This window comes from Apodemus sylvaticus, chromosome 1 (genome assembly GCF_947179515.1).
Source record: "Apodemus sylvaticus chromosome 1, mApoSyl1.1, whole genome shotgun sequence".
Lineage (NCBI taxonomy): Eukaryota > Metazoa > Chordata > Mammalia > Rodentia > Muridae > Apodemus > Apodemus sylvaticus.
The window spans coordinates 40,690,104-40,703,240 of NC_067472.1; the positions used below are offsets into that span (position 1 = coordinate 40,690,104).

The 13,137-nt window shown below is 38.7% G+C and overlaps 2 protein-coding genes and 1 pseudogene across 2 annotated transcripts in view; 2 read left to right on the top strand and 1 right to left on the bottom strand.

The window, feature by feature from the left end:
* Gda (guanine deaminase) overlaps window positions 1-13,137 on the top strand; it is a 680,631-nt gene that overhangs the window by 353,304 nt on the left and 314,190 nt on the right. The window lies entirely within an intron of this gene.
* Window positions 1-13,137, bottom strand: part of Abhd17b (abhydrolase domain containing 17B, depalmitoylase) — a 36,865-nt gene that overhangs the window by 6,754 nt on the left and 16,974 nt on the right. The gene's annotated exons all lie outside the window — the stretch shown is intronic.
* On the top strand, window positions 2,459-4,662 carry LOC127685095 (60S ribosomal protein L23a-like; annotated as a pseudogene).

Genomic DNA, 13,137 nt, shown 5'->3' on the forward strand with positions numbered 1-13,137 from the left:
CTTTGCACTCTCATACAATAACAAATACACTCTTATACAATAACAAGGACATATGTAAATATTAGTTGTAGTCAATGTTTATTAACTATAACTTCAAGAACCCTCCCAAATAGGTTTAATGACATTGCTCTGCAAACACCTTAAATTCTGGAGTGATGCAAGCATTTCTGGAAACAGACTCAAATACTGTATATTCCTAAAAGCAGTGATCATCCTATTTAATAAAACCATTTAAGGTTATCCACAATCAAGATAGAAGGTGTGTTTAGGTTTGTTGGTAATTTTTGTGTAACTTGATGGAAATTCAGAATTCTAAGGGAAGGTAAATAAACAAGAACATTTTGAGACAAGTATTGGTGAGCAATGTGGTGTTGTGTGTGTGTGTGTGTATTCATATTTATCTCCTGATACTCAAAAACACCTTACAAATCAGTTTGAGAAAAGAAATTTGCACAAGCGAGCTAGGGTAAGACACTAATCACTGTCACATTCACACAGAAACAAGGTTTTGAACCCTTGAAGCAGTTCAACCAAATGACAATAATCCATTATTTCTGTCTATAGTTTATGGCTCACATAAAATTCAAGAGAATTCAAATCACAATGACAAATAAGGTTAATAGTATAGTGGTATCAAATAAGGAATTGGGAAATCTTTTGGAACAACAATATGTAGACAACTAGAGCGAGAGTTACAACTGAAGAGCACTGGGCACACACTGGGACATCCGGCTTCAGAAAAGCACTGACATGCTTACATCATGGAAGGAAATGCCTACTACTAAGTCAGAGAGCCACTGAAATTATTTGTACATCCAAAGCAGCTATGATCAATCTTCAACATTTTTCAGTCCTCAACTCAAGGGAAGAGTAAGCACAGAGAAAAAAGAAAAACTAAATGGAGAGTTGTAGCTGACTTTTAGAAGGGGCTCTCACCATCAGCAAATGCATGTAGGGTCAACTGAGCACCTACTCATTTTATTCACTGCCAGTGATTTCTTTATTAAAAACCTTTCCTTCCCTGCAGATACTAACTCATTAAATCAGCTTCAGAAACCCTTTGATAGAGACTATGATCCAACCCACCTTGTTATATGACCTGCCTGTGTTTACACATGGTAAATGCTGGAAGTGAGAATGATTTTGGAGCCTTTGTTATAACCAACACTGGTTAGGAGGAGATAAGCAAATACATAAATGTTATCATTTGGGGTCCACGTGTTAAAGACTGGTTGCCCAATGTGATGTGACTATAGAGTCTTTAATGATGTAATTTCAAAGGTGACCATGGGGTCCCTTTCTTTCTCTTTTGCTGTTGCAATGAGATGAGCAGGTTTGTACTACCTTGCTACACATGTTTACAGAAATAGGATCAACTGATACTTCAAATCTGAGAGCCAAAATAAAAACATTTTTAAAGTTGATTATTTCAGATACTTTTAATAGTATGTAAAATAGGGGGTTGTTTTAAAAAAAGACAATAAATTGAATAATCAGTTTTTTGGGTAATGTGATGGTGAATATTGGCTGTCAATTTGATAGGATTTAGAATCACCACTGAAATGAAACTACAGGTTTATCAGTTTCCCAGATTAAGCTAGTTCCCTGGAAGCAGGAAAACCCGCCATAAATGTGAAGAGCACCATTTTATGGGCTGGGATCTCAGACTGAGAAGGTCAAAGAAACTGGAAGCTCAGAAGCAGAAAAAATTAAGTGATGGAGGATTGAGATGAATCCTGGGAATTTTGGTCTTCTGGAAAAGATATGGCTGTAATAATCATGAACTCACTGTAGCTGTAAAGGCTTGTACAAGGCCTACACAAGATTCAGTCAGCAAAGATCTCCAGCTCCAGCCTCTGCCCATAGTCAGGAGCTATTGGCTGTTGATAGTTGCTGAAGGAAGAAGAATTTAATCTTTATTCAGGATATAGTTATTGACAGGTTTCCTATAACCCAGTGGATAGTGCCAGATCTATGCACAGAGCAGCACTAGCAATACTTAGAGGGTTATCAGGAAAGAAAATCAAAGGAAGGACATACATACATACACACATACATGAAGTTCAGAGAGTGCATGTTGGAGGATAAAATCATATTTCCTTGTATGAAATACATAAAATTCTCAAGGATAAGGAATCCATAACAAAAATATCGATTCTTTCAAAAGATTAACAAGACTGACAAGCTCGAAGCCAAATGACCGAGAATGAACCCAAATTAATAAAAGTAGAAATGAAAGAGGGAGCCATTACAACAGATACCAAAGAAATTTAGAAAAACATTAGACTGTACCTTGAAAACGAAACTTCCACTAAATTGGAAATATTAAAAGAAATAAATGCATTCTTAGATAAATATCACTTTCTAAAGTTAAACCTAAATGGAACAGATCTATAATAAGCAGTAGGGTTTAAATAACAATTAAAACCCTTAAGAAAAAAGAAAAGTCCAGGCCAAGATGGATTCACTGGTGAACTTTATCAGACCTTCAAATAATTCACTAATGCCCAATGCTTCTCAAGCCATTCTATAAAACAGAAAATTCTGAGCAAAGTGTTTGGAAATTGGATTTAAGAAAAACAAAGAATAGACCACTAACCATGGTCAAATTTGAGAAATTTTATTCTGGAGATGCAGCAATGATTCAATATATGCAAATCAATACAATTTTATATTACATGAATAGACTCAAGAATTGAAATTCCATGTTATATCAATAGATGCAGAAAAGGGTTTTGACAAAATACAATCTGTTTATATTACAAGTCCTGAAGAAACTCACAAGAAACACATCTTATCACAAAATCATAAAGACTATATGATATACCTATACTATATTATATGGAGAAAAAAGAAAGCATTTCCACTAAAATGAAGAACAAGATAAGTGTCTTTACAAGACAAGAAAAACAAAGGGGATATAAATAGGAAAGGAAGTCAAAGTGTATTTGCAGATGACATGACTCTTTCTATACATGAGACTCTAAAGACTCTTACCAGTAAACTCTTAGAGCTGATAAACAGTTTCAGCAAAGTGGCAGAATACAAAATTAACACACATACTAAAAGCTGGGTGGTGGTGGCGCATGCCTGTAATCCCAGCACTCTGGGAGGCAAAGGTAGGCGGATTTCTGAGTTCGAGGCCAGCCTGGTCTACATAGTGAGTTCCTGGTCAGCCAGGGCTATACAGAGAAACCCTGTCTCCAAAAAACCAAAACAAACAACAACAACAACAACAAAAACCAAAAACCCATGTCAAAAAAAGAAAGAAAGAAAGAAAGAAAGAAAAGAAAAGAAAGAAAGAAAGAAAAGAAAAAAGAAAAAAAATACAAGAAATAATTCTATTATCTAAAATCAACCAACCAAACAGGAACAGCCCTTGATAAAAAGTCCATGGTTCCACCATGGACCAAACACCATGGATATGAAACACCTCTATAATGAAAACTTAAAAAAAAAAAATTGAGAAAGACACCAGAAGAAAGAAAGATGCTCATGGATGGGAAGATTCAATATTGTGACAATGGCTATCTTACCAAAAGCAAACTATAGGTTGAATGCAATCACAATAAAAATTCCAGCAATGTTCTTCATAGAAAACACCAACAAATCTTAAAACTCACATAGCAGCATATGATATTATAGAAAGCCACAGCAATCTTGAGCAAAACTGCTTAGTTACCATCACACTCTGTTTCAAGTGATACTACAAAGCTAGAATAATAAGACAGTTGGTAGAAGATACACATGTAAAAACAATGGAATAGAAGAGAAGGAGATTTTTTGATTTTTTGAGAAAGATGCCAAAAACATACAACAAAGAAAAGACAGCATTCTTCATCAAATGGTGCCAGAAAATCTGCATCAACATGTAGAAAACCCCACAAAACCTGTGACTGCACAAAATCAAATTGGATCAAGGGCCTCAACAGAAGACTTCAAACTGTAAACCTGCTAGACAAAAATGTAGAAAGTATACTTCAAGATACAGGGAATGGTAAGGATTTTCTGAATAGATTGGTTGCTTAGGAAATAAGACCAATATCAATAAATGGGTAAAATTAAAACGCTTTTGTAGAGCAAAGGAAACTGAATCAAGCAAAGAAACATTTCACAGAATGAGAGAACTTCTTTGCCACTTATATTTCCAACAGAGGATTAGTATCCTTAACAAAGAATCCAAGAAATTAAATGTCATGTAAATCAACAATTAAAAAAATCCAAGGCGCCGAAAGCAAAGAAGGAAGCTCCTGCCCCTTCCAAAGCGGATGCCAAAGCACAGACCTTGAAAGCTAAAAAGGCAGTGCTGAAAGGCGTCCACAGCTACAAAAAGAAAAAGATTCCAGCACATCACCCACCTTCTGGCGCCCCAAGACCCTCAAAAGGGTACGCCCAGGAGAAACAAGCCTGACCACTATGCTATCATCAGATTCCCACTGACCCCAAAGTGAGCCACGAAAAAGACAGGACAACACACTTGTGTTCACTGTGGATGTCAAGGCCAACAAGCACCAGATCAAAAAGGCCTCGAAGAAACTCTATGACACTAATGTGGTCAGAGTCAATACCCTGATAAGGCCTGACAGAGAGAAGAAGGGGCATGTTCGCTTGGCTCATGATTATGATGCTCTAGATGTTGCTGACAAGATTGGGATTATCTAAACTGAGTCCAGATGGCTAATTCTAAATAGACACTTCCCTCCTCCTGCCATTAAAAAAAAACAAATCGAGAGGGATATAGAAATGAAGGTTTGGACAAAAGAAAGGAATAGAAATGTCTATATACATTAAAAAAATTTAACATAATTCACTAAATTACTTTCAGAATACTAACTCATCTAATCAGAATAGGTATCTATCATCAAGAAAGTAAATGATAACAGCTGCTGGTGAGGATGTGGGGAAAGGGAGAAATTTATGAACTGATGGAAGAAAAGTAAATTGTTCTATTCTCTATGGAAATCTTTGTAGAGATTAAATACAACTACCATCATCAATTTATACCTCTCCTGGGCATCTATCCAAAGGACTTCAAATCCTCTTTGCACATCCATGTTCACTGCTACTCTATTTACAGTAAGCAACTAGGGAATGCAACTAGTCTAGATGCCCATCAGCTAATGAATGGGTAATGAAAATGTGGCACATAAAAACAATTGAATTCTAATTACCTCTAAAGAAAAATAACATCATAAAAATTTCAGGAACTTGGAAGTGGTGGACATCATATTTAGCAAAGCAACCTAGGCCTAACAAGACAAATGTCATGTATTTTCTGTCATATGCATCCTAGCTTTAATGCTTACATTTGTGTTTAATTTGGAGTGTCTGTAGGGGTCAAGAAACTAGAAAGGGCCTATTGTGGAGAGGATGAAGCAAGCTTAAGGGTGAAGGGACATACAGCTGAAGTTGAAGGAGGGATGGTGGTAGAGGGACATGGGAAGGGCAAGGTCGAGAAAAGGTTAACCAAAACAAAGGATATGTAAAATCATGTCTTAGAAACCTACTACCTTGTAAGCTAAATAAAAAATACAATTAAAATAAGTTTGAACACAGGAACCCTGTATAGTTAGACAATGCTCCCTCAGAAGAAATGACTATTAAATGAAAATTTCAGTAGTAGGTAGGCATGGGATAACTTTATGAATTAGTGGTCACTGAGGCCCCAGCAGACCCCAAGATAACACCGCTCTTTGTTGCTTACCATAACTAGGTTATAATATCCAATTACTGAAGACACAATATACGTTTGTTGTAGGACATAAAGAAATGAAGCTCCGTTGGCCTGAAAACATCTCGCTGGCTACTACTCATCAATCAGTGCTGTTCCTGATCTTGGTCAGAAGTTACTTTCTACATTGGGCAGCAGCTAATGCCCAGACTAAAGTGCTAAGGATAGGTGACAGACGAGTATTAGATGAAAAAAAAAATTAAGGAACTAAGAACCATTAACGCCATTAACATAAACATACATACTAAAAATCAACAATACATGTGCTTTTTCTAGGGTGTAGTTTCCCTCCTTGTGTTGGTGTTTTCCCATCTATTATCCTTTGTAGGGCTGAATTTGTGGACAGATATCATGTAAATTTGATTTTATCATGGAATAGCTTGGTTTCTCCATCTATGGTGATTGAGAGTTTTGCTAGGTACAGTAGTCTGGGCTGGCATTTGTGTTCTCTTAGGGTCTGTTAGAGATCTGCCCAGGACCTTCTAGCTTTCATTATTTCTGGTGAGAAGTCTAGTATAATTCCGATAGGTCTGCCTTGATAAGTTACTTGCCTTTTTTCCTCTTACTGTTTTTAATATTCTTTGTTTAGTGCATTTGGTGTTTTGATAATTATGTGCCGGGAGGACTTTCTGGTCTGGTCCACTCTGTTTGGAGTTCTGAAGGCCTCTTGTATCTTTATGGGCTTCTCTTTCTTTAGGTTAGGGAAGTTTTCTTCTATAATTTTCTTGAAAATATTTACTGGCCCTTTAAGTTGAAAATCTTCACTCATTTCTATACCTATAATCCTTGGGTTTGGTCTTCTCAATGTGTACCGGATTTTCTAGATGTTTTGGGTTACAAGCTTTTTGCATTTTCTTTAACTATTGAGTCAATGTTTTCTATGGTATCTTCAGCACCTGAGATTCTTTCTTCTATCTCTTGTATTCTATTGTTGATGCTTGCATCTATAACTCCTGAATTCTTTCCAAGGTTTTCTATCTCCAGAGATGTCTCACTCTGTGATTTCTTTATTGTTTCTTCTTCCACTTTTTGGTCCTGGATGGTTTTGTTCAGTTCCTTCACTTGATTGTTTGTGTTTTCCTGTAATTCTTTGAGAATTTTGTGTGTCCTCTTTAAGGGCTTCTGCCTGTTGACCCACGATCTCCTATATTTCTTTAAGGGGTTTTTGTGTTTCCTCTTTAAGGGCTTTTACCTGTTGACTGAAGTTCTCCTGTATTTCTTTAAGGGAGTTATTTACGTCCTCCTTGAAGCCCTCTATCAGCATCATGAGATATGATTTTAAATCCAACTCTTACTTTTCTGGTGTGTTGGGGTATCTGGAACTTGCTATGGTGGGAGAACTGGGTTCTGATGTTGCCATGAGGCCTTGGTTTCTGTTGGTAGGGTTCTTGTGCTTGCCTTTTGCCATTTGGTAATCTCTGGTGCTAGTTGGTCTTGCTGTCTCTGGCTGGAGCTTGTCTCTCCTGTGGGCCTGTAAGCCTGTGTCCATGTCCGTACTCTTGGGAGACCAACTCTCTTCTGTCAGGGTCTGTGCACAGAAGGCCGTGGAATTGCCCGGCTCCCTGGTACAAGTAGTGGCGGGAAGACTTCAGTCCCAGCTGCTTCACTGATCCTAAGCTCCATGGGCTCCTGGCTGTTCCCCTCCAGAAAGAAGGTGATCTCACCTCTGCACTCAGAAGTAAAAGGCTACTGGGAGATCACTCTCTCCTGGCTGGTCATGCACAGAAGGCTGTGGAGTTGCTGGTCCCCTGGTGCAAATGGCGGTGGGAAGACTTCCTGGACCTGTTTTTTATAATGCACTTCAGCTTCCATCCTGTTACTTCCCTTTCTATAGGTACAGAATAATAGACATCCTTAGATATCTTAAGGCAGATCTGTAAGTTCAAGGCCATCCTGGTCTATGTAGTGAGTTCCAGGACAGCCAGAGTTACATGGTGAGACCTCATGTCAAATAAAATATAATACAGAGTATACCAATGCAGTCCAGGCTAGCCTCCTTAATTCATGCCATACCTGCATGCTATCACCTGTAATGCTTACTACTCTCTACTCAGGTACATGGAGTATGTGTTCTACCTCCAAGTTAAATTCCAGGATATGTGGTCACTTTAGCTACAAAAATTATTGCCTGGTACTGGGGAGTTGGCTCAGTTAGTAAAGTACTTGCCAAGGCCTTAATTCCTCCTTGAGGTAGAACTCATGCAAAAATGTGGGTGTGGTATTACTATAATCTCAGTGCTGGGGAAAAGAGGCAGGATGCCCGGGGTTGGCGGGCCAGCCAGACTCAACAACCCACCAGGTTCAGTTCTGAGACCCTGTCCCCCAAAAAGAAGCAAAGCAAAATAAAGCAAGCAAGCGTCTGAGGAATGCCATGCGATGTTGACCCCTGGCATCCAGATGGCATGTACCCACATGTTCAAAGCTCCTTCTATCATGCCCACACATATACTACATTCTTGATGCTTTGAATAGACAGGTAAAGAAACTAGAAAAAAAACTTATTTCAACCCAGTACTGAATAAGTGTGATGTTTGTTAACAAGATGGAACACTAGAGTAGACAAAGTGACAACAATGTGTCACTAGTGCTGGGAACCAAACCTGAGTCCTCTGAAAAGAATACAGGCTCTTAACTGCTGAGCCATTTTTCTTCCCTCCACTGTATTACTGAGTCAGAGTTTCTCATAGTGCCTTGCGTCAGCCAGCAAGGTTCAGGGATCTATCTCTACTGCTACAAGTAGACACCAAGCCTTGGGTTTATAAAGGTGCTAGCAAATGAACTCAAGCTTGCTTTCTATCTATCTATCTATCTATCTATCTATCTATCTATCTATCTATCTATCTATTTTTTGTTGTTGGTTTTTTGTTTTTTGTTTTTTTTTTTTTGAGACAGGGTTTCTCTGTGTAGCCCTGGCTGTCCTGGCACTCTACAGACCAGGCTGGTCGCGAATTCAGAAATCCACCTGCCTCTGCCTCTCAAGTGCTGGGATTACAGGCGTGCACCACCACTACCCGGCTTTGAACTCAAGTTTTTATGCTTGAAGAACAAGCACTTTACTGATTATCTCACCAGTCTACAAGGACATTTACATTTAACAAAGAGTTACAAGTTTAGGTAGTGAGGATGAGGTAGGTAATGAGGTGTAGAGAACATAGAGGTACAAAAGGTAAGGAACAGAGCTTTTCATTTCATTTCCCAGTTCTCTCTCTCTCTCTCTCTCTCTCTCACACACACACACACACACACACACACACACACACACACACACACACACACACACACACAATGACCAAACAAGTAAACTGTATTTACGCTTCACAGCTCTTTTGCTTTTCTTTCCTGAGGTTTCTGAGCTATGACTTTTTCAAAAGGAAGGTGGTCTTCAAATGCGTATATATCTTAGGAAGTCTTTGGACACATGATACTTCAATACTGTAAAGTTTCTGTTTCTCAAACTGTCCCTGAAATAGAGCAAGGACTGGAGTTGCAGCTCGGTGGCAAAGTACTTGCTTAGCATGTGTGAGGTTCTGAATCCAAGGACCAGGAAGAAGACATAGCATCATCAATTTGTGGAGGTGTATGTATGAGCACCCCAGGGATACGTATTATTTAGATGAATTGATGGTTTAATGAAAACAAGTGAGACACTTGGAATGCTAATGAATGGCAGTGAACCTAGAAACCAACTGTGAGTAACTAAAATCTTGTAGTCTATATATTCCAGAGCAAGTTCTTTCCCTTCTGCAACTCTACTATAGTTCTTAAATCTCTATTACTGATACTTATGAACTCCTTACATTTTCTTGATTTACCAAGGCTCTAATGTAATGTAGATTACTGCCAAACAAGCTCCTGGTTTTAAAATTGAAACAGTGAAATATCCTTTCTCTCCCTTTCAGGTACACTGCTGTTTGGCAAATATGAGGATTACAAGCATGCCCTACACTATCTAATGGATAGTAATTTTTTCAAGGATAATTTTTTCCATATAAATTTTAAAATATTCCTCATAAATTAAGAAAGTCTGGGTGCTGGAGAGATGGCTCAGAGGTTGAAAGCACAAAATGTTCTTCCAGGGGAGCAGGGTTCAATTCCCAGCACCCACAACGGTAACACACAACTGCCTGTAATACCAGTGCCAGTGGATTTGAAACCAAGCACTTATGTAATACACAGACATACATGCAGACAAGACACCCATACATATAAAATGAAATAAATTTTAAAAGAAAGTATTATGTTTCTTTCCTTCCCTTGTTGCCAGAGAGTTTTAATGGAGTAAATGCCAGAAAATCAATTTCCTATTCCTAAAATGGATATTTAGGTAATGTGTATAATATTTACACATTGCTAGAGTTAGGTGGTGGCACAAACCTTTTAATCCCAGCACTGGGTAGGCAGAGGCAAGCCAATCTCTGGAAGTTTGAGGCCAGCCTGGTCTACAGAGCTAGTTCCAGGACAGTCAGGGCTGCTACAAAGAGAAACCCTATCTTTTTTGTTTTGTTTTGTTTGAGCCAGGGTTTCTCTGTGTAGTCCTGGCTGTCCTGGAACTCACTCTGTAGACCAGGGTGGCCTCAAACTCAGAAATCCGCCTGCCTCTGCCTCCCAAGTGCTGGGATTAAAGGCATGCGACACCACCGCCTGGCTTGAGAAACCCTATCTTAAAAAACAAGAAACAAAGCAAAAAAATTGTACTTATATAAATGGTTGAGAATGGTTTTGAAGTATCCTTCTCTCTCATTACATTATCTCTCTCATTACATTTTCAAGATTGTAATAAATTAATATAACAAATTAATATAGGAGTATTCTTCCTATATTAAAGAAAACTCAGTTTCTTATATAAAATAATTAGATTATTTTCAGACTCCCCATCTTGCTGTCTTCCCCTGTTAACTATTACAGTAGGCATGTAGCGAAATATAATCCAGCTGTGGGGAGGTCAAGGCAGGAGGATTTCAAGCTTAAGACTAGGTTGAACTAAATAAGTTGATCAGTATATCCTGTCTTAAAAACAACAAAAAAATCCCACATGACATTGTACTGTCAGAGAGTGAAGTCAGAAAAATGGCTATCTTACAAAACAAAGCTGCTTAAGAGACAGAAAGTATTAAATATTAATTGTACAATGTTTGATATGTACTGAATTTCTTTTTTCTCTAACATTTTACACTCACTTTCAACTACCAGAGGACAAATGTAGATATATAAGCCTTGGATAATGTATATAACAGAAATATACTGATCTTGCAAAGTTGGCATAAGAACTAAGATGTGTCTAACACAAATCTGAAATTTAAACTAAATTGTTGCAGTAAGGGGTCCTATCAGCCAAATGATTGTCTCCCTGAAGCTTGCAAGACTTGGAAGACTGTCTGTCCATGTTTAGAAGAGTATGGCGAGCGAGTGATGGTGGCACATAAACCAACTTGGAAGCTTCCAGCCTTTGGGACTTATCTCAGGGCTCTACAGTTTTCTTCTTGAACCCTCTTGCTTTAGTTTAACATTCTTGATTTCTGCTCAACTGCTTTCTTTCTGTTCTGCCATCTTCCCCTTCCACCTCCAGATACTTCAGTTTGGGGGCTTGAAAGCACATAGGCCATCTACCCTGTCTTGACTTTACACTTAGATAAGAGAATAAGTAGCAGAAGTAACTAGACCTAGACAAACTGTCTATCTATATAGTGTACACTGGTTACATGAAAGATTAGTCAGCAGGCTGAAAAGAAATCTGGATCCACAGGTGCGCTTTCTAACTAAAAATGGTACCTCTTTTTTTTTTTTATACTATGTATTTTATACTATGTAAAAATAACTTCTTTTATAATACTATAAGCCCTGGGCCGGAGAGATTCCCAAGCCCTGGAAGTTATACAACTAGAGCTGATGCAGGAGGCACCCTCAGAGTGAGAGTGAAACACCATTGTCCAAAAACTGCTATTAGAAAGATTAAGTAGATAACCTCGGACATGTTACACAGGAAGTCTAGCCTGGAGGTGTGGGAGAGGCTGGAGGAGCAGCATGTATTTATGGTCCTCCGTTTACTATCTTTTGGTGAATGCAGGGCTCTCTGGGCAGACATCAGTTCCATGATTACATACTACTGTTTGCAAGTTTTAGCCTTTATCTACCCACAATTTCGACAGTATACTTATGGGTTTTACAGGCTACCATCAGGGAGGTATTCTTAGATCTAGACTCTATGAAGTTGTAACTCCTTAAAGACTAGATCAACACTCACACGACTAAGACTTCCCATCCAAATGACTAAATATATTGTACTTCTCTCAGGACTGAGTCTGTTGTAGAGAAGCTCTACTTCACTGAACTTTCTTTTCTGTTTCTTTTTTTTTTCTTGTCTGGCCAATAGTCATTCATACTTAAGAAATAAGAAATAATACTCTACCATTTCTCATCTAGCTTTTACATTTTTTTGAACTCTTTTATAATGTTTCCTAGCCATGGAAGAAGTTATATAGAAGTTCCATTTAAGGCTGAGCATTCAACAGTCACTTATTTTCATCATTTCAACCAGTATGAGTTTGTACAGTTACTGGTGCTCATTGCAAAAAGAAACATCTCATGCTGGACATAGGGATGCAGTCCTTTAATCCCACCATTTGGGAGGCAGAAGGGTGTGGATCTCTGTAGTGAGAATTTTTGTTTCTTTAAACACCCAGGTAGAGCCGGGTGGTGGTGGCGCACGTCTGTAATCCCAGCATTCTGGGAGGCAGAGGCAGGCGGATTTCTGAGTTCGAGGCCAGCCTGGTCTACAGAGTGAGTTCCAGGACAGCCAGAAATATACAGAGAAACCCTGTCTCAAAAAAACCAAATCCAAAAAAACAAAAAAACCCCACCCAGTTAGTTATGTGGGGATAGGGGGAAAGATTATGGGAGGGGGTGACCAGGATGCAGCAGTGAGTGGGATGTAAAGTGAATAAGTAAACAAAACAAAGCCAGGTAAGTTATGTGAATAAGTTTTTGTTTTAATCCCAGGTGTGGGATATGGGGCTGTTTCAGATTGTCCATAGCTAAATATGATTTGTCTCATGCTCTAGGAGGGCTAGCTGTAGCTCGCTTATGTTTGGAACTCTGGGGACTCTTGAGAGGGTATAAATGTGAGAGCCCTGAGAGGGCATAGGGCAGCTGCTGCTCCCCTGCTCCTGCTGTAGCTATTGCTTGTTGGAGATATTCTGACAACGAAGATTAGACTTAACCCAAGGATGGCAATCACCTTTGTAATTAGCAAGAAGTAGTCTTAAGAGGTCTATGTACCTTTCTGCCTCTAACCTTCATTCAAGGGGGGTGGCAGTGTGGAATTGGGATGGAGAATGTTAGATATAAGAACCCAATAAAGTAGCCCCAAAAAGAATGCCTACAGATCTCTGTTTGAGGTCAGCCTGGTC